This window comes from Lissotriton vulgaris, chromosome 2_2 (assembly GCF_964263255.1).
Source record: "Lissotriton vulgaris chromosome 2_2, aLisVul1.2, whole genome shotgun sequence".
Lineage (NCBI taxonomy): Eukaryota > Metazoa > Chordata > Amphibia > Caudata > Salamandridae > Lissotriton > Lissotriton vulgaris.
The window spans coordinates 261,341,809-261,367,695 of record NC_141688.1 but is presented as its reverse complement, the minus strand read 5'-3'; positions in this window follow the sequence as shown (position 1 = coordinate 261,367,695).

The following is a 25,887-nucleotide window of genomic DNA, read 5'->3' as shown; positions in this document are numbered from 1 at the left end:
AAGAGAAACAGGCATCGCAGCAAAAAGTTAAAATCCCTCCCAACGCGTTTCGTGCTCGAAATAGCACTTCATCGTGGGGTACTGGGATACTGCTGATTAAAACCGGCAAAGTCTGCTTACTGCATTTTAACCAAATGTCTCCACCCCAATGGGTGTGGCCACCACCTATGGCTGATGGTAAAGGAAGTCCTTGCTTTATTACTCAAGTGAGTTGCCAGATTCCAATTCAACAAAGTGCGCATTAAAATCCCCAGTGGGTGTGCTAACTGCATACTGGGCTCTTTGCTGCTGCTCAGTGCGTTGAAACGCTCTCACTCGACCTTCACGCTGAGATGTCATGTGGCATCTCAACAGGACTGCGTCAAGCACAGCGGGGTCACTCTCGCGACTCAGGCTCACGTGAGCAAGAGGTAGGCTTACCTCGAAACACCTAGGGTTTGTTCCTTTGCCAATAAACCTTAGCACTGCATTAATAACTTGGGCCTCGACTCTGGTATCTTGACAAGAAGAGTGTGCCAGGAATTTGAGAAAATATATATATATATATATGTTATATATATATATATATATATATATATATATATATATATATATATATATATATATATATATATATATATATATATATATATATATATATATACAGAAAACTGCTCTAGGAAACCGCTTCCCACGTGGAACTCCAGCAGAAAACAAGCAGACACGAACCCAGGCTGTGTGCCAAAAATCTCTGTGCGTTTATTTGTTGACGGCCATAAAGCGTATATATACATCTCTTACTGACAGTCTCCAGTAGGTAGTTGTAGTTAGGACCGAGTTTCCATAGGAAATACATTTTTTCACTGATGGGGCCCTCAGGTCAGCGCTTGTCTTGAAAGTTTCGGGGTGATTCATTAAGCGAGGGGTGAGAAAAAGGGGGGTCCCAAAACGCATTTTCTCCATGTTCATTTCATAGGAAACTTCAGACAAAGCTACAGCTCAACCAAGAGCGCGCCAGGAGGCTCTTTTTCAGAGTGCTGGAGAAAGGGGGCATGGCCTATACCCACCTCTCAGCAATCCCACCATGTGGGGCTGATGAGGTAACAGGTAGGCTAGTTGGCCCCTAAGGACCTCAAGATTTATTTCCAGCAGATCCCTGTGTACAAAAGCAATGCTGGCTCCAGCAGGCTCTCCTGTGGTCCCCAAAATACAGTCTGGGTACTCATGGTGGAACCACGGCACCCAGTCAGATATGGCCAGATCTGTGGAATGGGGCACCCAGGGCAAAAATCATCTGGGGGGCAGTCCATGTTGCCCCCTTCCCCAATGAACATTGGCCCAGCCCCAAGGGATTGAGTCCCTGGGGCGGAAGTAGCCCTCATGGTGATGTCACAGTAGCTAAACCTTAAGCACTTACAAATATAAAGATAGCGGAGCCCCAGCTAAAGCTTTACTACAGTAAAGCACAAATGATCCTAACTTTTAGGACTTGGCGAGCACAAAGATAATGTATTTCCTTTCATATTCCATGTTGAAAAATGATCTGAAATTCTTAAAGCAGGTGAATGCATTGTTGATCTATTGGAGCACTATCTAATCAAGGGAAGACTGTGATGAGTGGTTTCTTTCTTTTCATCTCCAGGTGAGAGCAGGTTCTCTCTCTGAAATACCCTAAGTATGTAAATCCATAGTACCACTCACACACCCACTCACGTACCCACACAGCCAATCACACACCTAGTCACAGACCCATAGCACCACTCACACACCCACTCTCAGACACATACAGGCACTCATACACCCACTCACAAACCCACACAGCCACTCAGAAAATTAGCTCCACTCATAGACCCAGTCACAGAGCCACACAGGCATTCACAGACCCACATAGGTACTCATATACCCACTCACAGACCCACAAAGGTACCCACACACCCGCTCACAGACCTACACAGCCACTCCCACACCCACTCACACACCCATAGTGCCATTCACACACCTATTCACAGGCCCACACAGGCACTCACACAGCCACTCATTGACTCACAGAGGCACTCCCACACCCATACAGTCACTCACACATCCACTCACAGACCCATTCAGCCACTCACACACCCACTCATAGATCCATGTAGCCTCTCACACACTCACTCACTCACAGACCCATACAGCCAATTACACACTAAGTCAGTAACCTAAACTAAAGGTTACAGGGATGTTATAGTTAGAAAATGCAATGTAAAAAACACACCCAAAAAACAAAGGTTACAGGGACGTTATGGTTAGGCTCAGATTTCGCTCATAAAAACATATAGCAATTCAGCAGTTATAGTTACCTGAGCTAACTATTACATATTCCCCTGCAGTGCACTGCTAATGACATCACATATTACATCACTCCTCATAACGTAGGCAGTAACATCACTGATGACATCTTAACATCACTGATTACATTATACACAGAACCACTCACACACCCACTCATGCCCCTATACAACCTCTTATACACCCACCCACTTCAATACCAACACAAACACCCACACACCCACTCCGAGACCCATTGAGGTACTTACCCAACCACTAACTGCTCCATAAAGCCACTCAAACAACCACTGACTCACACATACAGCCACTCACAATACCACTCACTCACCCATACAACCACTAACATGAACATTCCCACATCCATACAAGCACTCACACATCTGCTCACTAGCCCATATAACCATTCACACAGATACTACCTCTCCAATACAGCCACTCACACACCAACTCACTTAACCAAACACCCACTCACTCACCCACACAGCCACGTACAGGCTCAAGCACTCATACAGCCATTCAGACACCCTCTCACACATACATACAGTCTCACACCCACCCACTCAATCACCTATGTAGCCACTCACAAAGCCAGTCATCACCCATAGAGCCACTGACACAGCCACTCACACATCCATACAACCACTCAGACACTCACTCACACACAGATACATACAGTCCGACAGCCAGTCACATAATTTATGTTAGAAATAGTATCACTTGTTAGCAGTACACCTAGCATATAAATTATTTTAAGTTTTGTATATAACATAGTATATAAGTCTAACAACCATTAACTCTTATAAAAAGCTTACACTCATTATATGATGTCATCAGTAATGTCATTTGAGATTCCATCAGTGATGTCACTGACCATGTCATGAGTTATGTAATATGTGAGGTCATAAGCAGTGCATTGGGGATGTGTAAGTTATAGATATATCAGGATACTATAACTGCTGAATTTCTACAGTATTGTATGAGTAGAATCTGGGCCTAAATTGAACCTCCCTGTAACCTTTAGATTTTTTGAGTACATTTTTAAGGGTTTTTTAAATTATATTTCTGAACTATAAAGTCCCTATTTTCAGTGAAAATATATATTCACTGAAAAAAATCAAAGGTTACAAGGATATTATAGTTAGGAAATCAAGTTAAAAGAACTTACAAATTCACCGAAAAAAACTAAGGTTACAGGGACATTATAGTTTGCCTCGCATTTCACTCATACAAACCAGTGCCATTCAGCAGTTATAGTCAGGTGAGTTACATATAGCTTATACCCCACAATGCACAGCTTATGACCTCACATATTACATCACTTGTGATATGATATCCCTGATGATATCTGAATTGTACATCATTGTTCACATCACTGATGACAGCTCAAATGACATCACTGTTTACATCACTGATGATATCATACATAGATCCATTTACACACTCAGTTACACCCTTATACAACATCTTATGCACCCACTCTCAACAACCACTGACATTCCTGTTCACAGGCCCATACAAACAGTAACACACCTATTCACTGATCCATGGTGCCACTAATACATCAACTCAACCATACAGCCACTAAAACAACCACTAATTCAAATATACAGCCACTCATGCACCTACTCCAGTACCAATACAGTCACTCACACATCCACTCATACAGACATATACACACTAACTCATACACCCATACAGCCATTCTCATACTGAATCAGTTACCAATACAGATACCCATGTGGCTACTCATTCACCCATACAGCCACTCAAACAACCACTCACTCACCAGTACAGTTAATCACACATCCACTCACGTATTCATAGATATACTAACACATGTACTCACTCACCTATAAAATTACTCATGCACTCTCCCATACAATCTTTCTCACACTCACTTACTCACCCAAAGAATCTCTACCACACCCACAACAGCCACTCATGCACCCTGTTACTGACCCATACAGACACGTATGTACCTGCTCAGTTACCCATTTAGCTACTCACAAACCCCCTTATTCATCATTTACACCCTTACAAAAACTCACTGTCACTCATTTATGTATATAATCCTTCATATACCCACTTACTTTTCTACACACAACTTACACACCAATTTGCTCACCAATTCAAGCACTCTCAAAGCCACATACCTAGGTATATATGTTTTACACTTAGTAAGTTTTAGAAAACACTCATAATCACTGGATAATATCAACAGTGAAGTAATTTGAGATGTCATCAGTGATGTCATTTTAGATGTAATCGGTGATGCCATGAGTGATGTCACTGACCATGTCGTGCATGATGTAATTTGTGAGGTAATACGCAGTGCATTGTGGGAGATTACGTTTTAGTTAGCTTAGCTGACTAACTCTGCTGAATTTCTCTGGTTTTGTACAAGTGAAATATGAACCTAACCATAATGTCCCTGTAACCTTTGTTTTTTTCAGTGAATATGTAAGGTTTTTTTAATTCTATTTCCTAACTATAATGTCCCTGTAACTTTTCATAGTTTGACCAATAACAACTGAAAAGCAACAATTATAGTTTTCTGCGGTAACTAGAATACTAGAACTTTCACCTTTGCCATGCACTGTTTATGACCTCACATTCAATATGACTTATGACATTCTAAATTACATTACACATCATTGATGACACTCCCAAATGTCATCATTGATGACATCATAAAGTGATTTTGATGGCATCGTATAGGGGAATTGACTTGAAATAATTAACACAGCGGATCTATGGCCTTCCGGATGTGAGCAAGGGTACGCCCAAACACGGTTACCTGCTAATGTTGGTTTGCCTTACTAAATCTTTTCTTTTACGATATCCTCTTTGGAGTGTCAGTATTTACTTTTTGTAATTTTTTTTATATGATATTCCCTTTGGAGTGCCTACGTTTATTTGCTGAAAATAATTGTATGACCGCTACTTTGGCGTGCCAAGGTTTATTTGCTGGAGGAGCAATATTGAGTGTTACCTGTACCACATTGTGAACCGAGCTGGAGGGATCCAGCATTGTGAAATATTCCTGGTTTGTTTGTCATATATATTTTATGAATATAAGATGTTCAAGCCCACAGTGAACTTCAGATATTTAGCATTTGCTGCCACCAGAAAAGTGTGGTGAGGGAATCCTTGGTAGATGACATGGCCTCATGAACATCAATTCACCAAAATGCCAGGGGTATCAGAAGTGACATTGCACAACCTTTGACCTTTAATTTCAATCGCACACACAAGCTTACACATACATGCTTACATACACTGTCAAGCCCATGTAAACACACCTCACGCACACAACAAACATTTAAAACCATTTGTTTATAATACTTCAGCTGGCAGAGAAGTTCATAGTCTAGCTAATTGTACTCTCTATATCGCTTACACTAATAGTGAACAACAAACAATTATTCACTATTAGTGTAATAAAGAAATTGAAAGAAAACAAAGAGGGTGGAGCCCCAACTGATTTCTATTAGGACGAGCTGCCCTTGTGTTCCTGGCACTAATTTTGCCACCTGTAAGGCCTGGGGTCGCAAACCGAGGCAAATTACGGCATGGGCAAAGTGGGCTCTGGCCCAGGGCCCAAGACTATTAGCGGGCCCCCTGATAGAGACGGCTCTGTTCTGCAGAGAGTCTTGTCCTGATGACCTTGAATAATTCCTAAACAGATTGTTTTAAAAACCAATATACCCTTAATTTATTTTGTAATGTGGGTGATGTGTGATGGTCTATTACAGACATTTTAACCCCTGATCTGCGGCGGCAATTCCACCGCAGCGCTAGGGAGTGGGGGGGCCGCGCGGCACTCCCATGCTCGTGACAGTACTGCTCCGCCACGAGCCTCGGGTGCGCTGTGCTGATGACGGAGTGTTTCCTTCATGACCCGGTCCGCTCAACAGAACATCCAGCGCAGGCACGGAATCCGCGTCACGCAGGCGCGCCGAGCGGGCCATGACGGAACCGCTCCCTCATCAGCACAGTGCGTCCGTGGCTGGTGACGGAGCGGTTCCGTCACCAGCATAGGAGGGGTTAAAGAGAATTGTGTTTATGTTTCATGCAACATCCATTAAAAAAAGTTTCTTTTAGCTGAAGGTAGGTCCTCACATAGGAGAAAAAGGAGGGCGTCAAAGAGATTATTTGCAGCAGCATTAGTGAGCTGCTGCTGCGTTACAATATTGAAAACACACATCACCATCTCCAAATATTAGAATTAAACACAATTAGAATGTGTACAAGTGTGCCTGTGCATTGTCAGAGACCTGGTCAAAGTGGCATGAAGGAGCTGAAACTGGATCATAAATTCAAAGCTGTTCCGAACAGGGGCCCCCAAAATACGTTTGGCCCCGGGCCCCCAAATCCTTAATATGTCCCTGTCCCCAAAGGCAGCGCAAGGTGTCACAGGGGGCAAACCAGGGCTGGCAGCTGCGACCCATGTCGACCCCTAAATGACGTCCGTGCATGGCCTGAAGATAAAGATGCTTGGGCATCTTTGACAAGGGTGACAAGGGTTCTTCAGGGGGCGGGGCACAGGAAGTCTACAAACGTGGGGAGAGTGTCACGGTTAAATGTGGGTGCACGTGCCTCTCTAACATTGCTTTCTATTTAGTGTTTGTCACGAAGAATGCGAGCAATGATTTGCTACTTGTGCAATGCTGTTGAAACCTCTGACCGAGGCCTTTAGATTCCTGTGACATGGACGATTATAGACATACGCATTACATTTTTGAGGAAAACAGAGCAATTCCGTTTCTGGTGTGCACTATATAAATGGCCAAAGGGATAAATGATATGAAAATTATTGCTCAGGTAAAAGAGTTGCCTTCTCTCAATTTGCAGGGCAGATAGATGGGCCCCTCCCCACGCACTTCAGAGCTTCAGTTCTAAGGCAAGGAAAGTCTTCCTGGTTTTTCTTTAATATTTTGGATGGCGCGTCAGGTACCGCGGATGCATCGCTCCAACATCTGTCTCTGCTCTAGGGAATTACAAAGAACTGCCATGCAGATCTCATCTGTCAGGTGCACAGGGAAGAAATCAGAGTGTCCTTGAGATATTTCGGATAAACCGAGGTGCCCTGTGGGATTTTCTGACAAGCCAGACGTATGTGATGTTCAACATCAGCAAAGGGCGACTAATGCACAGCAGAAATGCTGCTTAAAAGCACTTCCCTTTGCTGCTGAGTTCACTGCAGTGAAGCCTGCTTCTCTGATCTGAGCTACAGTTATGGGTAAAGAAAAGAGGTCAGCTGTCGCATTTAGACAAGCAACATCACTAAATCCATCTGCCCTGACCAAAATCAATTTGCACTGCATCTCGTCCTCCAGCATCCTAAAAATGTTTACAGCAACTTAGCCAAGCATTGGAGGTATTTACAGTTGAAGTTGTGAGAGAGCGCAATTTGAAAATAAAGTATATCGTAGCCATATTTAGACGTATATGATATAAACGTAGGAATGAAACGCATACCGTAATGTAAAGTTGACAATTACAGCATAAAGGTCAACTAACGTGATAATATGGTATAGGAAATGTAAATGTATTCACATGTTAAAAAATGTATTAGATTTAGAAGGCCCGTATACATGATGGGTAAATATAGGAATGTGTAGAAGTGTTTACGAAATGTAGAACGTGCACAGTAGAATTCGTATACGTGTGTAACTTTAGATTGGAGAAGCGGCGAGAAATATAAACGTGGAAAGACATAGACGTGGAGGAAATAACGTGGATAAATGTATAGAGAACTTACATGGCGATGTAAACAAGGAGAATGCATAAGTTATATTCTATGCAGTCGTATTCTATGTATTACATATATTTGATGTAGAACGTATTGAAGTATAACTAGGGCTTTTGCTAAAGTACGAATATATAAATGTATGCCAAAGGTTATACTGTGTAGAGGGTTTCTGTAGGAATGCTGGAAGAGTTTAGGTCATTTGTGATTGTAACCTAACTGACCAAGAGTTCGCAGGAGCATAGTCAAATGTATGAAATTTAGTGGGCTTGTAAAAGTCGTAAATAGCTTGATGTGGACGTGAGAGCCAAGAAGTCTAGCACTTGTTAGATTTAAGGTGACAATGCCGGACGGAGCTTATTGCTCGAACGTGAGGAGAGACACTTTTGAGGTGGACTATGTTTTGACAAGACCATTCACAGGATTTAGAAGGTTAGAAAGTTGTACAGATAAGTTAAAGCCTTGTCTAAGTACATATGACATTCGATCTGGAAGAGTCAATAAAAGTCGACGATGAGATGATGAAGATGACATCTAAAGGAGAAGGGTCAACTTAACGGACGACGCAAGGAATGGACCAATGGAAGAAGCAGGAAGTTGACATCATCGGGGAAAGTCCGTGGTGGGCGTCAAGGGGCGTTCCACCTACACCGTGATTGTGTATTTTAGGGACAGCACCCCGGGGAGGAGAGCAGAGCAATTGGGAGATTAGGAACAGCGAGACGAATTGCTCAGAGCAAGGGCGAAGGGTAGATGCCTTGAGCAGATGCGCTGAGACATCAGAGCGCAAGGGAGCAGTAGGCCGAGGACCCTTAAAGAGAGCGGATGGGTAGGCAGATAGGGTACTGCTTCTGAAACTTAAGAATTCCTTTAGAGGCTAAGAGAGTTTGAACTTCTTTAGGAGTCAAACTGCTGACACCTTTTTAGGGAAGAAACTTGCAAAGTAGGGTTGTCACGTAGTATAGAGTAGGGACAGATTAACTTGATGATTTTATCTTACTGCAGATGACGCAGAAGGAACCACTTCACATCGAAGCTTAAGCGGCTGATATTGTAATCGATTTTGTATTTTGTATACTTTGAGATTTTATCCTGAGTGGATTGTATTGCATTCAAAATTAACTTTATATAAAACTCTTAAAACTTTATCAGTTGTAAGTGGTTCTTCAGAGTGGCGTCAGTTAATGGGGTTTGTCTAACCAATGCGGGGGTGGTCCTTTCCTCAATGACAGATACGAGCGGTCCAAAAATGACGAATGAGATAAATTATTAAATTAATCATAATCATAATTTGATATCAAAATCTCATTCCCCGCAGTTGGTAGCAGAGGATGGTTATCTTCTTGAGGAAGACGACCTAGGCCAGGTTAGTTTACCCCAAGGTCCCTAGTCATCGTCGACCAGAAGAAGAATTTCAGCCGAAGACGGTGCTGATGGTGCGTCGAGAGAAAAGCAGCAGAGTCGGTCGAGAGTGAGTATAAGGGTCATGCGTTGTAAGATTGCGGTGTTTTATGTTGTTCCTGTGTTGTAATGTCAAGCGGAGTTGAATGCCTGTAGTGTGATTGGGGGAAGGTTGTGAGCGCGCGCAACCGGATGAAATCTTATGTCCAGAGGACTTAAGTGGTTCGGGTGTATCGAACACCCAGAGTAATTTGTCTACCATTGAAAGGGGGTCATGAGGTACCATTGATTTCCCGACAGACCGATGATAGGGGGAGCGTATGTGTGAGTGAATGAGTAGCGGACGCTGGTCGTACGTTTACTGTGTGTAAGTAACCTATCAGTTGAGGCACGTGTCCGACCGTAAGAGGAAAGACGCTGTGCCAGTTGAGGTAGCAATTACAGTTAGACTGTGGCCGTACAGTCAGAGAAAAGTGATCGCTTGGACGGAAGTAGTCATTTTTCGATGTATGAATGAAAACGCATGTGAGATCGTGAAACGAGTTAAGAAACGAGGGAAGCTGCTGAAGAAAGAAGTGACATCAGCGTAGAGCCGCGCTGAGATTGGTCGGTTGGCGTAGAACCGTGCTGAGATAGGCTGATTAGCGAGAGTCGTACAGGGATTGGTGGTTGTTATCAAGACGCAAATAAGGAAAAGAATTAGCAAGGATCGAAAATGAAGTGTTTCAAGGGTTTAGGAAAAATCTTTAAAAGAAAAAGGAGAAATTTATATGCCGGAGAAGAAGCTCCACCAGAAGGCACACCAGCATATCATATGGCAGTCAATGTAGGCTTACATTCGATATTATGGATCTCCGAGTGGCATAGGCTAACTGAAGGGCAAAAAGAACTGGCGTTTCCGAGATTTGGAACGTTTAAATTAGAGGTGTTGAACCAACTAAAGGCGACGATGCTTTCAATGAGACCTCTACCGAGGCCAACACAATTTGAAGCTCTTGGTGTGTGGTTTAGAACAGCACACGAAAGGGGCGTAAAGAGGCGCCAAGAAAGAGTGAGAAGATCGGTAAAGGCAGTGCAGGATGCTAAATGGGACGAGGAAGCTAAGAAATGGAGGGTGCAGAAGATAGAAGAGGACAAACTGTTCACCATGATAGAGGCTACGGGAGAAAGGAAACCTCTAGAACAAGAAGATGAGGAAAGCGAACAGGAGGAGGATCTAATAGAAAGGTTGTTAACAGATAGACCGCCTCCATACAGCGGTGAACTTGCGAGTCCCATATTACCGCAAACAGACGGAGCTAGGTGGGGGGAATATAAGTCGATCCCGGTAACGGAGTGGGATGCTAACAAGACTGAGGAAATACCCCAAACTAGTTCTGAACAGAGAGTAGTGGGAAGATTTGTGGTCCAGAAGGTTCCAGAGACGCAATGCGCTAGGTCGTACCAAATGCCGGACGCCTTGCAGGTTCCGGTTACCATAGGCCCTATTGTGTCAATCTATAACCCAGAAGGGGTTCAGCAGGAGGAACAGGCACGATGGGACAATGAAAGAGCAGAAGTGGAGAATAGGAATGCCACAATGAATTCCCACAGGCAAATACGAGCACCAATAAGTCGGAGTACCCCATTAGATTCTGCAACGGGTCCCAGGGTAGAACAGGGAGGTCGAAGAGGACCAATGGATTTGAGGGGTCCTAAATCGAAAACCCATAAGGAATTAAGGGAATACCTGAGAGAATGGGACGCTGCCGAAGAAGCTCGGAATAGAAGTTTAGAAACGGGATCCGAGTGGAGAAAGCAGGATAACAGGATTCTCTCTCATTGTGGAGCTGGCGAAAGCAGTCCCGAGTGGGAGAGAGGAAGCCAAGAGAGCAGAAGAGATACTTATCCTACTGATAACAGCAATAGGCCAATGTGCGAAGACAGAAGTGCAGGGTGTGGCGAAGTGCCTCGCGTCACCTTCAGTGAAGGGGAACGTAGGACACAGGAGTACCGGAATACCTTTGGGTGCACACACCATGCCCCAGGTGAAGATGTGAGACACTGGAGTCACGGAAACATGGAGAGTCGCGAAGCGTCTCGACATGCATCCGGTGATAGTGGAAGGAGTCATGAGAACCTAGGAAGTCGCGAAACGTCTCGCCATGCATCCGGTGATCACGAAAGAGATCACGGGAACACGGAAGACCGGCGAGGGCCTTTCATTTTACTAAGCGACACCAGACAGCAAGCAAGTTATAATGGGTTAGAACAGAACGGTGGATCCTATCTCACATCTGGAGAAACCAAGCCTAAAAATCGGAATGTAGGGTTGGGGGACGGAGCATTATTCCACCATACCCCACGCGAAGATGGAAAGGCTTGGGATCTAGAGGGGTGGGAACGAAGAGAAGAGAGGAAGACTCCTCATAACTCACCTGTGCTCAGGCGTAGGGCGCATAGTGGAGGTGAGAGGGATATGAGACAAGAACACAGAACTGAAATGCTGAAAGCTGAAATAAAAACAAAACGGCTTGACGTAATGAGTTTGAAGGCAGATCTGGATGAATTGATTGATGGTACAGTGTCATTAGAGAGATTAGCCTCGTATACACCAGATGAGATACTGTTCCTATCCAAAGATATTACTCGAAGAGCGAGGTCAGCTCATGAGAACTTATCTAATTTGGCAAACAGGTACATGGTAGACCTGTCACGAACTAAGGCTTTACAGAGTAACCATAGGCTAACTTGCACGGATCAGGATTTGGATGATCGCAGAACGATCGCGCTGAAGGTACACATAAGGGAACTGATCCTAAGTATCAGAATATGGAAAGATCTGGATAGATGGGAGGAAAGATGGTCCAGAAAGGGCTCCGTTAGACGGAGTGTGCTTGAGGAGTCCCAGGACGCAGGCTTGATGCGAATGGAAGCCTTCCCTTTGCGAGAAATCGCGAATGGAAGCTACGTTCATGTGCCCTGGAGTAGGGGGGATTTGGCGGCATTTACCAATTCCTTCCCAAAGCTTAGAGATAATCCCGTCGAGTGGTATAAGCAGGTAGAAAGATTCGTGAAGATCTCGAAGGTACTGTGGATCGATTTGAACACACTGTTCGATATCGTAGTACCCGGAGACTTGTGGACGGCATGCAAGCTCAGTGTTGAATGGCCTACTTGCGAGCCGCCGAGAAATATTCGGACAAATGGTCCATCAGTTAGAGTCATGGAAAAGTACGAGAGGGTAATAACATGGCTAAAAGAGAAAGTGCCGGTGCAAGATATAGACTGGGTAAAGATAGATCGAACTACTCAGGAGCCGAAAGAGACAGTTCATGAGTTTTACGAGCGATTGCTGAAAGCATTCAAGCAATACAGCGGGTTAGATGTGATGGATCCCAAGGATATAGGACAGTTTGTTTCAAAGTTTGTCCTCGGATTGAGACCAGAAATATGCCTAATGATCCAGCAGCATCTGATCTGTTGGCAGAACAAACCGTTAGACGAGATTCTGAGATACGCAAGGTACTGTAGTGACGAGATAGACTCTAAGGCAAAGAAGCTTAAAGAAAAGTTAATGCTAGTGCAAATGCAAGCTGCTGGAAAGGATAAACAGCGGCAACAGGGAACAGGAACGCAAGCGAAGAAACAGAATAATCAGAACAGGGATGAGGAAGAAAGACCGAGACCGAGAATGGATATCGCGACACTGAAAAAGACAACGAGATGCCATCAGTGTAATGAGGTGGGACACTGGCGACGCGAATGTCCTTACAATGTTGAGTCAGGGGAATTAGAGCAGGAGGAGGAAGAGGTTCAGAACAACGTGGTTAAGGGAGCCACAGTCCCGAAGGGCAGGTTTGTCAAAGGGGGGACTCAGACTCCTCGAGCCCCGTTTCCTCAACCACCTCGCATCTCAAACGGAGGGAAAACCTACAGACAGATGCCATTGTTTGTAGGAGGAGAGGAATGCTACTATGTTGATCCTCTTACAGGGCAGCGGGCGAATAGGGAGGAAGATTGTACTCTAGGAGCCGCTTTGGAGGTAGATCAGAGAGGACCATACGTAGAGGCTGAAATAGCGGGATGTCCTACAACCTTTTTGGTGGATACGGGGGCCACTCGATCCACGTTGAGATCTGCGGTCGTCCCAGGTCTGCCAATATCAGGAGAAACGGTTCAGGTGGTAGGAGTCGCGAACAAAAGGATGACAAATCCCTTGACCGAACCAGTGTCAGTAAGGATAGGGAATTACAGTGACGAACACCAGTTTGTGATCTGCGATTCTAGTCCTGTGTGCTTGTTAGGGAGAGACTTGCTGTGCAAACTGAATTGTACGATACATTGCACACCAGAAGGAGTAGAAGTGCAGACCAATGATGAAGATGCAGATTTTAAAGTCGTAAACTCAAGGGAGTGTGTGGAACTATATCCTACCTTAACAGTGGAGGAGCTTCCGCAGGACTTGAGGGAGAAAGTCTCAGCTGAGGTATGGGATTTTACTGGGGAAGAAATAGGATTGATCAAAGGAGTGGAACCGGTAAAAATCTTGGTAAGGCCCCATGCTGAGTATCCAAGAACACCACAGTATAAGCTAACGCCAGAGACGATTGCAGGAATAAAGCCTGTGATTGAATCCATGATTAAGCAGGGAATACTGAAAGAGATCGTGGGTAGTCCATGTAACTCCCCGATCATGGGTTTGCAGAAGCCTAGTGGAAAATACAGAATAGTGCAGGATCTTCGAAAGATTAATAACATTGTTGTCTCATGTTGTCCAGTGGTACCGAATCCATCAGTGATATTGTTTCAGATACCGTTCCAAGCTGAATGGTTCACCGTGATAGATTTGTGCCAGGCTTTCTTTTCGATACCGTTAGATGAAGAGAGCCAGTATCTTTTCGCTTTCAAACTGGAAGATCGCGTCTTAACATGGTGTCGTATCCCTCAGGGGTATACAGAAAGCCCGTCGATCTTTAACCAGTTATTGAAACGAAATCTTGAGAGTCTAGTACTGCCCAAGAAGTCAGTTCTGGTCCAGTACTTAAACGACCTCCTAGTTGCGTCAGAAACTGAGGAAGCTTGCAGAGAAGACACCATCACCTTGTTGAATCACTTGGCCGAGAACGGACACAAGGTGTCTCCAAGTAAATTGCAATATTGTAAGACTGAGGTGCAATACTTGGGCCATAGGATTGAAAAGGGAAAGCGGAAGGTGTCTCCAGACAGAATAGAGGCGATTATGAAAATGAACGCGCCTACGACACAAAGAGAAGTCAGGATGTTTCTAGGCATGGTCGGTTATTGTCGACAGTGGATAGCAAACTTTTCACTGAAGGCCAAACCGTTATTACAACTGACGCACAAAGGAGTAAGTGATCCGGTACCATGGGACAAAGAGTGTTTGATGGCGTTTTTGCAGCTGAGGGAGGACTTATGTCGTGCCCCGGCTTTAGGAATGCCAGATTACACCAAACCATTTTTGCTTTACTGCTGCGAAAGAGAGGGATGCGCTTTAGCAGTTTTAGCTCAGGTCCATGGAGATGCGCGCAGGCCAGTGGCGTACTTTTCGGCTACATTAGATCCAGTAGCCGCAGCGTTGCCCGGATGTCTCAAATCCGTAGCTGCAACGGGTGTCAGCATTGAACGATCTGAAAGCGTAGTTATGGGTCATCAGTTAGAAGTGTATGTACCACATTCTGTAGAACTGTTAATGACCAGGACGAAGACTCAGCATCTGACGAATAGCAGGCTCACACGCTACGAGCAAGTCATACTGGCTGCCGAGAATGTGACCCTAAAGAGACGCTCTGTCTTGAATCCTGCAACTTTGATGCCACTTCCGAATGAAGTGGACGATGAAAATTGTACAGATCATGACTGCCTCGATGTGACTGAACTATGTACCAAACCAAGACCTGATATCGTAGATGAGCCATTGACAGACCCAGACGAAATTTTCTTCGTTGATGGTTCATGCGTAAGAAACGATGTCGGTCAGCTGAGAGCAGCTTATGCAGTATGCACGATTACCAGAGTTATAGAAGCCGCTTGCCTGGAAGGAGTACCCTCCGCACAGGTAGCTGAAATTGTGGCTTTGACTCGCGCTTGCTTAGCGGGTGACAGACTCCGAGTCACCATATACACCGATAGCCAGTATGGTTTCGGGGTAGTTCACGATTATGGGCAGTTATGGTCTCAAAGAGGCTACATGACCTCCTCGGGTTCTCCTATTAGGAATGGAGAATTCGTGAAACTACTGTTAGAGGCTTTGCAAAAACCTATGGCCATAGCCGTGGTCAAATGTGTTGCGCATACAAAAAATGTGGATTTTGTATCACTTGGAAACAGATACGCAGATGAGGTAGCGCGATACTGCGCAGAGCAGGGATATTCTCACACTGATGCAAAAGTGGGGGGAATCCAGGAAAGAACTGAATTGACTATGTTACTAGATACTGTAGATACATGGGATGAATTGAGAGCAGTACAGGAAAATGCACCAGATGAGGAGAAAAGGAGCTGGGAAACAGCAGGTTGCGGGAAAAGTGAGATGAACTTTTGGGTTTCTGCCGACGGAAGGGCAGTTTTACCAAATGAACTCATTAGTCCAATGGCAAGGAAATTGCATGGATCAGCACACATAGGAAGAGATGCTATGGTGAGAGTATTCAGACAAACGTGGTTCAATCCTAAGTTTAGAGTAGCGGCAGAAGCAGTGTGTCAGCGATGTACGATCTGTCAGCAACTAAATGTGGGAAAGAGAACACCAGTTACCTTGAGTCACATAGGAAGGTCTGGGGGGCCTTTCAATAGGATGCAGATTGACTTCATAGAAATGCCTCCATGCAACAGACTCAGATACGTGTTAGTGATTGTCTGCATATTTTCTAGATGGGTTGAGGCTTACCCTACACGTAGGTGCGATACACTTACAGTAGCAAAATTGTTACTTAGGGAGTTGATACCGAGGTTTGGGGTGCCATCCTCTTTGGAATCGGACAGAGGAACTCATTTTAATAGCGAAGTGGTGAAGATGCTGTGTTCAGCTTTGAATATCGATCAGAAGTTACACTGCAGCTATCGACCAGAAGCTTCAGGGATTGTAGAGCAAATTAACAGTACTATCAAGTCCAGACTGGCTAAAGTTTGTTCATCGACATCCCTGAGTTGGCCAGACGCACTTCCAGTAGTTCTTATGAGCATACGTAGCACACCTGATAGAAGAACAGGCCTCTCTCCACACGAAGTGCTAATGGGGAGAGCTATGAGGTTGCCATCGGTTCCGACTGCAGCGCTAGTGAACATCACAGACGATTTGATCTTGGACTACTGCAAGGGACTATCTGATGCCGTTAATTCTGTGTCCCTCCAGGTCCAGGCTGCAGAGGTTCCATCAGTACAAGACTTGTGCCATGACCTGAGTCCAGGAGACTGGGTCCTGGTGAAGAAGCATGTCAGGAAGAACTGCTTAGACGTGCGTTGGCGAGGACCGTTTCAAGTCATACTTGTAACGAATACCGCAGTGAAGTGTGGAGGTCTGCCAAACTGGATACATGCCTCACACACCCGAAGAGTGCCAACACCTCCAGAAGGAACAGCTCCTCTCTCGGACGGAAATCCGACAGGAAGCGGAGAAGCCATAGAGGGGGAAAGCCAAGCTGTGGAGGTGATCGAAGAAACTGAAACTGTGTTGGAACAGGACGACGAAGGTCAAGACACTAGTGGGACCGAAGTCGCCTCAGGAGAAGAAAGTAATTGGGAGTCCGACACAGATATCGAGCAAACTGAGAGTGACCAAGAGACAGGTCCTAGAACAAGGAGCGGAAAGAAAAAGAGTGAAGAAGTCAGTTGGCCGGAGAGAAGGAAAAGGCCAAGTTCGGAAAGGAAGAAGGAAAGAACTCTTGCCCCGATCGCTGAAGAATCGGATCAGGAGGAAGACACGACAGACTCAGGAACTGAGAGTCTACGAAGATCAAGAAGGGTACGTGTGCCCTGCAGAAGGTACGCCACCCCAGAGTGGACTTATCTAGCAGATGTATTGGGGACAGAAATCTGGGAGAGTGAAGAGCGTGAAAGTAATCGATCTCGATCCATTTGTGGCAGTGGAGATATGGATGTTGGCGCCTGGACTCGAGATTGAGGGGTTACTGACTTTCACACTTCCCATACCCCCACGTTTGAGTAAAATTCAAGATCTAGTGCTAAAAAGATTACAATTTCCAACAGTTGGTCAGCAAATGACAGAGGAAGAAGAAAAAGTTATTCGCTTTGAACTGTTAATAATTGTTGTGAAAGCTGCAGGTCCGAAAATAATTGTTGATGCATAAAAGACTTTTGTACGTATGTTATAAAGAAGAAGATAACCTAGCACCGAGTGGAAAGAAGAATAAAATTAGGGATTACATTTAGAGGACGGAGAAGGGCTAGGGTTGTCTGCTGCTAAGAAGAGAAAAGACATTGTGGTGAAAAAGATACCTGTTGATAAAGAGCACTTTAAAGACTGTGAAAGCAAACAAGCAACCAAAGACTGGAAAGAGAAATTTCGCTAGAGAACGAGGTACGCTGTTTGATGACATGGAGAACGGCAACCCAAACAGAAAAGCTAGATGTATAGTAGGTACACTAATAGCAATAGTGATATTTCTCATAATCATAGTAGTAACGATATCTTACCTGACCGGAGATGAGAATGATAAAAGAATAGCGAATGTAAAAATTGTAACGACTTTGAAACCTGCTCTTGTGGGAAAGAAGGAGGAGAGCACTGTTATACGTGAAAAGGCGTTACTTTCAGAAGAAGCTCGTAGATTACATACAGACGAGTCACAGGGAAACTTTAGGTCAAATGCATATGCCAAATTATTGTATGAGTATATCGATGCCATGGAGGCCAAAGATTGCTACGTTTGTATGCAATTGCCGGCTTCTGTAGACGAAGGCATTAGATATCACCATCTCCCATTGACTTATGGGATAACATGTAGTTTACTGCTTAGTATATTTTATGGTAGAGAAGGATTTGAGTACTACTTTTCAAATTATGATTCGGTACTGCCTGAAGTTCCGAATTATAAGCAAATGAATAAGTGGGACTATTACAAAAAGGAGGATAGACTGGCTAAATTCTTTCTTCCTTGGGACACATTAGATACATCATATGCACGTAGAAATAATCTGACTTGCAAAGTATCAGAAGTAGAGAAAAGGTTTATAGCACAAGTAGATGACCGATGCAGACGGCAGAAGATTCTAAAAATGTCAGGACAATGGAAAATAGACTGGACAGAAGAAGAGAAGGCACATAAAAAGAAAGGTAGCAATGGTCCAATAGCATTGGATAGAACGCAGAAAGGAAAGTTATGTTTAGCTCGAAGCAAAACGTATTATGAGAGTGAATTTGTAGGTGAAGTTAGTTGCGAGCACTCTTTTAAACTGGAGTACTACACGAAAGATTTTATGAAAGGGATGCAAGCTATTCCGAATGTGTATTTTGTATGTGGGAGAAATGCCTATGTAAAACTTCCAGACAATTGGTATGGTTCGTGTTACTTGGCAATTGTCTTCCCCAAAATATATCATGCAAAGGATTTAGCGATCATAGAAGGAAAGGCTTCGAGAAGAACGAAAAGGGAAGTAGGAGATGCAGAAGTAGTAGGAGATGTATTTGGAGCGATGTTTCCGTTGTTAGGTTTGATTCTTAACGATGTTAAGATTAGAAGGTTAGCGACAGTCGTGGATAGATTGTCTGCTAGTACTGCAAGATCATTAATGTTAGTAGAAGGGGAAATGCAGTCGATTAGAGCAATGGTTTTACAGAACAGACTTGCTTTAGATGTGATATTAGCAAAGGAAGGCGGAGTTTGTAAAGCTTTGAAAGTTCAGGAATGTTGTACTTATATTCCTGATAATTCAAAACCACTTGAGAAAGTCATACGGAATATTACACAGATTCATCAAGAAATTGAAGATTTATCAAAAGTAAATGTTTGGGAAAAAGTAGGAAATGGAGTGGGAAAGGTTGGAAGTTGGTTTGCTAATCTTGGCAAAAGTATAGTTTGGTATATATTAAAGCCTGTATTAATAGTATTAATTTGTATAATTACATTATTAGGATTAGTAAAATTGTTTAAGTGGTATAGGTCGAACAAGTTACAGAGATCGATGAGAGACCAGGAAAGGAGACTAGCTGTTCTACAAGATCAACAGTATAAAAGTCTGAAAACACTTGAATCGATGAAAAGAGGAGCTGATGTAACGAGTTCAGTATAAAAGATGTATTCAAATTGCTTTTAGTGATGACTCCTAAAAGTCATCAAAGGGGGGAACTGAGAGAGCGCAATTTGAAAATAAAGTATATCGTAGCCATATTTAGACGTATATGATATAAACGTAGGAATGAAACGCATACCGTAATGTAAAGTTGACAATTACAGCATAAAGGTCAACTAACGTGATAATATGGTATAGGAAATGTAAATGTATTCACATGTTAAAAAATGTATTAGATTTAGAAGGCCCGTATACATGATGGGTAAATATAGGAATGTGTAGAAGTGTTTACGAAATGTAGAACGTGCACAGTAGAATTCGTATACGTGTGTAACTTTAGATTGGAGAAGCGGCGAGAAATATAAACGTGGAAAGACATAGACGTGGAGGAAATAACGTGGATAAATGTATAGAGAACTTACATGGCGATGTAAACAAGGAGAATGCATAAGTTATATTCTATGCAGTCGTATTCTATGTATTACATATATTTGATGTAGAACGTATTCAAGTATAACTAGGGCTTTTGCTAAAGTACGAATATATAAATGTATGCCAAAGGTTATACTGTGTAGAGGGTTTCTGTAGGAATGCTGGAAGAGTTTAGGTCATTTGTGATTGTAACCTAACTGACCAAGAGTTCGCAGGAGCATAGTCAAATGTATGAAATTTAGTGGGCTTGTAAAAGTCGTAAATAGCTTGATGTGGACGTGAGAGCCAAGAAGTCTAGCACTTGTTAGATTTAAGGTGACAATGCCGGACGGAGCTTATTGCTCGAACGTGAGGAGAGACACTTTTGAGGTGGACTATGTTTTGACAAGACCATTCACAGGATTTAGAAGGTTAGAAAGTTGTACAGATAAGTTAAAGCCTTGTCTAAGTACATATGACATTCGATCTGGAAGAGTCAATAAAAGTCGACGATGAGATGATGAAGATGACATCTAAAGGAGAAGGGTCAACTTAACGGACGACGCAAGGAATGGACCAATGGAAGAAGCAGGAAGTTGACATCATCGGGGAAAGTCCGTGGTGGGCGTCAAGGGGCGTTCCACCTACACCGTGATTGTGTATTTTAGGGACAGCACCCCGGGGAGGAGAGCAGAGCAATTGGGAGATTAGGAACAGCGAGACGAATTGCTCAGAGCAAGGGCGAAGGGTAGATGCCTTGAGCAGATGCGCTGAGACATCAGAGCGCAAGGGAGCAGTAGGCCGAGGACCCTTAAAGAGAGCGGATGGGTAGGCAGATAGGGTACTGCTTCTGAAACTTAAGAATTCCTTTAGAGGCTAAGAGAGTTTGAACTTCTTTAGGAGTCAAACTGCTGACACCTTTTTAGGGAAGAAACTTGCAAAGTAGGGTTTTCACGTAGTATAGAGTAGGGACAGATTAACTTGATGATTTTATCTTACTGCAGATGACGCAGAAGGAACCACTTCACATCGAAGCTTAAGCGGCTGATATTGTAATCGATTTTGTATTTTGTATACTTTGAGATTTTATCCTGAGTGGATTGTATTGCATTCAAAATTAACTTTATATAAAACTCTTAAAACTTTATCAGTTGTAAGTGGTTCTTCAGAGTGGCGTCAGTTAATGGGGTTTGTCTAACCAATGCGGGGGTGGTCCTTTCCTCAATGACAGATACGAGCGGTCCAAAAATGACGAATGAGATAAATTATTAAATTAATCATAATCATAATTTGATATCAAAATCTCATTCCCCGCAGTTGCACTGACCAAAACTTAGGCATTTAAAAACACACACACATAGGGCCAAATTCACTAAATTTTGATGCAACACAATGCAGGAAAGGAAGCTCCAGAACATGGACTTTCATTGGAATTCTCCTGGGCATATTATCAAGCCCATTAGCTGCAAATTTCTGCAGCGAAACCGGCGATCATTTTTAACGCCTTTCTTGATAATATGTCCCTTTATTCAACCAGGCGCCATCGCAGACACCATTGTGCATGGTGCATGAGTGCCTGCATTGTGGTTAGAATAGTTTTTGTGGTGTAAGGAAATGTCCTGCACAAAAAACTTTTGTTAGAGACCGATTCTACTTATCATACAAAGAGGAAATAGTGAGGAGAAGTAAAGGTATGGTTATCTGCTTTACATCCTTGTGAATGTATTTTTTAGCAAACAATATTCATAATTGAATGCAATTTAAAATTGACAGGAAAACTATATAGCAGAGACTTACAGCCAGATTCATGAAGGTAAAATCGCCTCGCAAAGTGCCAGATTCTGCAAATCTGGCCCTTTGCGAGCGCTTTTATAGCATTTGGGATTCATCATCCCAAATGCAATATTCACGAAATCTGAAATCGCTAAATTGCGAAGAGTTGCAGTTAAAGAATTTCTATTTGAGATTCCTTAAATGCAATTCATGAACCATTTTAGAATTACGAATTCGCAATTTTTGGCCGCTATTTATCGCGAAGTCCGACTTCGTGGTAAATAGCGAAAACTTAGAAAAATGCACTTTAGTGCATTTTTCTAAGTTGGATGTTACACACCAGTGTAAATCACCATTTCAGGGGTGCTACAGGGTGTCCTTTGGTCACCCTGGCACCCTTGAAATCGCTTCCTTATTTGCGATTCGCTAATTGCTTATCGCAAATAAGGATTGACTCCCCATTTATTCCTATGGGCTTTTGGCCCATAGGAATGAATGGGGAGTCATTCCTTATTTGCGATTAGCAATTAGCGAATCGCAAATAAGGAAAATGTAGACATCGCTACAAATTTTGCGTATTCTACATGCATCCCGTTTTGCGAGTATTTAATAGCGATTTCTTAATAATCGCTATTTAGGACTCGCAAAAGAGGAGCATGATGAATCGGGGGGTTAATGAGTTATTTTGGTCCAGAAATTCAATATTATTAAAATGCATAATCTTTTGTATGCTAATCTTTTCTCATCAGAGAAAACTCCATGACAACCATGTGGAGAGACTATTAGCAAATCCCCAGAAATAAAGGGGACTTTTGCATATGGTTCATCAGTGATGCGGACCAGGGGCTAGAATGCATTGGGCACAAGCTTTAAAGTTAATGCTCAGCTGAAAGGAATAAGAACGGGGGCACTGGAACTGATGCACAAGGAAATCATCTACCTCTCATAACAGTGGCCAAATAGAAAAAATTACAACAGTCTACCTGTGGTCAGTGACATAGCACGAGTATTAACAGAATGATATGAATGCTATCAAAAGATAAGTGAATTTAAAGCACATCTACTAACCATGTTTATAAAACGGAGTACAAATCTATATATTTTTTAAATGTCAGTTTAGAAAAATAATCAAATTTTGGTGCGTTGGAAGAATCCATGATGGCACTCAAAAATTCAAAGACCAGGAACTTCAAAAAGGAGTCCGTCTCTGCGGAACACAATTGATTGAGAGACCAGGTTGTAAGTTCCAAAGAACAGACATGATCCTCAGTCTCAGCCGATGCTGAGATAGTTACTGGGTAACCTGCATCCATGTTAGTAGAGCCAGTATTTAGTGATCTGTATTCCGTTGCACACATTTCTTCAAAAAGGAGTGGCTCATACCTCACAATGTGGAGAAGCCACAAACCTAAAGAGCAGTCCTGAAAATGAGTCGCTAAGAGATTCATCAGCAGGTCAATGTCCAGGGTAGCAGTTGTCTGCAAATCCAAGTAAATATCCAGTGCCCATTCAAAGGTGCACCAGAGGCAGTGGAACATGGATTGTACACAGGTAAATTAGGCAGTTTGGAATGTTAGTGACCAATCAAGATCCAGTTCTTGAAGCAACAAGAGTCCAAAGTATCGTAGCATACGCTTAGGACACTGAAGTAGCAGTGGTAGTTCCCGAAGTGAGGTAATATAAATTTTATGGTCAGTTGTGTCCCCTATCGTAGACCCCACCGGCTCCATGTACGTGCTTTAAGTACATGTATGCTCCCTCCACTTCTAGCTATGAAGACGCAAATACATTTGCGTCCAACGTTAACATGTCCTCTTTCAGATCCACCATGAATGGGTCAGATATTCCGTTCCTAAGTATGCCTTGCCAACGTCTTTATATGGTGTACTTTTTATGTTTTACTCGTTCTGGCGAGTTAGGCCCTGATTTCTGCCATCAAGCCTTTTTCTGCCTTCGGTATCTGAAAGCCGCAGCTTGCTGCTTCCTGACCCTTGACTTACTCCCTGCGCGGCTAACGGTGCCTGGCTCAGCCTGCCTTGCCTGCCAAGACTGTATTCAACCTTCAAGTTATCTGCTCCGCTCCTCGAAAATACATTCCTGTCTAGTAGTTTACGAAAACATCCTTCCCAGCTGCAGAGCAAAGGGCCCGGCCTCACTGTCTCCATGCAAGTAATTCATAGCTCCCGTTACCATGGTAGGCCCATGGCCCCCTCGCTTTACATGTAGACACGTAGTTGCATATGCACGCACTAGCAGTCAGTATAGAATAGCCTCTGCCCGAGAGACCTTTCCTTCTAGATAATACAGTTCCTTAAACACAAGATATAGATATGATTTGGGTTTAGGTTGTTCTGACACACCAGACTTCTGTCTCCTCATATAGGGCTAAATGTCAAGTCCCCTTCACCCTCAAGTTCCACGTCAATTACACGTCATACTGCTGCGCGCGCATCTCTGCCAGGTATTTCTGCTGACTCTGCAGGATTCTACTAAGGATCCACCCACATGTGACACCTCTATGTGACGTTTCTAGCACACACCTCCGTGTACGCCCTCATGCACGCCTTCTGTTACGTACATGTAGTCTTATCTATTTCTCTCAGCTGTTACGCCTTCTGAACCCATCACCACTGTAATGCATTGACTATATATATGATGTACTTGTAATAAAGCATTGTCTATCCCTTCCTGAACCTCTGTGGTGATGGAACATGATTGCCTGGTTTAAACCAATTCCTTTTTAAGGAATAAAACCCCTTTTAAAACCTCAAACACCCCGGATTCTGCCTTTCATTTTGACTGAGTTATTTTTATTGAACTTTACCGCATAAATTCCGCATAGGTAATTAAAATTTACCACATAATTGGCGCCCGAACAGGGACCCCTCCCCCACCCCACGCGCCGGAGGTGCGTTGCAAGCCCGGTTCCCTGCCACAGCCGGACGGACAACTACGCGTACCCGCAGGATTTCCTGTATCTCCCTCAGGCCAACGGAGGTGACTGAGGTTGCGATCGACACCCAGACGAGGCGGTGAGGAGTGCGGAGGATCCCGACCAGAGCCTAGCTGAGAGAGCAAAGTCCGAGGTATTTGGAGGCCCACCAGTTTCCGAAGTTCCGAAGTACCTACGTCACGAGTCCAGTCCAGTCGAATCCAGGGTCCAGTCCAGTATCGAGTTTCCGAGGCCTTCCGTTCCGTGCTTCCCGGTGAGTACCGTTGCTGGGGACGCATCTAGAGGAGCGCATTAATTTGTGCCGGTCAAGACGGGGTTGGGTACACAGCCACGGTCTGCACTGTTTTAGCGGTGTATCTGTACTGTTTAGCAGTATATCAAGTATGAAGGTAGCTAGTTTTATTCTGGTTATTGTGGTTCGTTATAAAAATGTTTAAATGTATTTTTATGTCGTGGTATGAGTGATTGTTCGATCTGCATTACTGTGTTTATTGTATTAATTGTGTCGAAATCCAAGTAAGTATCGAGTACCAAGTAGTACGACTGAAACATGCCACTATTTTCTAAACTAAGACAGATAGGAACTAGAAAAGGGATACTAGAGGAAGCTGTTCCCATTCCACCCAGGGACACTCCAGGGTACTTTATGTACCACAAGCACGGCTTAGATGCTGTATTATATCTCGATTTGTGGGTGGATTACACTAAAGATCTAGCAGAGAATCAGAGATGGCCCGTTACTGGGACATGGGATGCCGAGTGCATCATGAGAGTAGAAGAAGCATTATGGAAAAAGAAAGCCAGAGAGTCACAGAAAGATGCCATTGAACTATGGCGTAAAGAATCGCATAGACGCACAGAAAAAGCACTCAGAAAAGCAGAGAAAAGTAGAGAGGATTCAGACAAAGCCCGAGAAAATCTTTTAGTTGAAGAGGGGATACGAGTAAAAACAGAACAAGTAGACAGACAACGAAACGCTGGAAATACCGAAGAATCTGCCACCTCCATTGCTCCCGACTAAAATACGTCACAAGGCCACAAA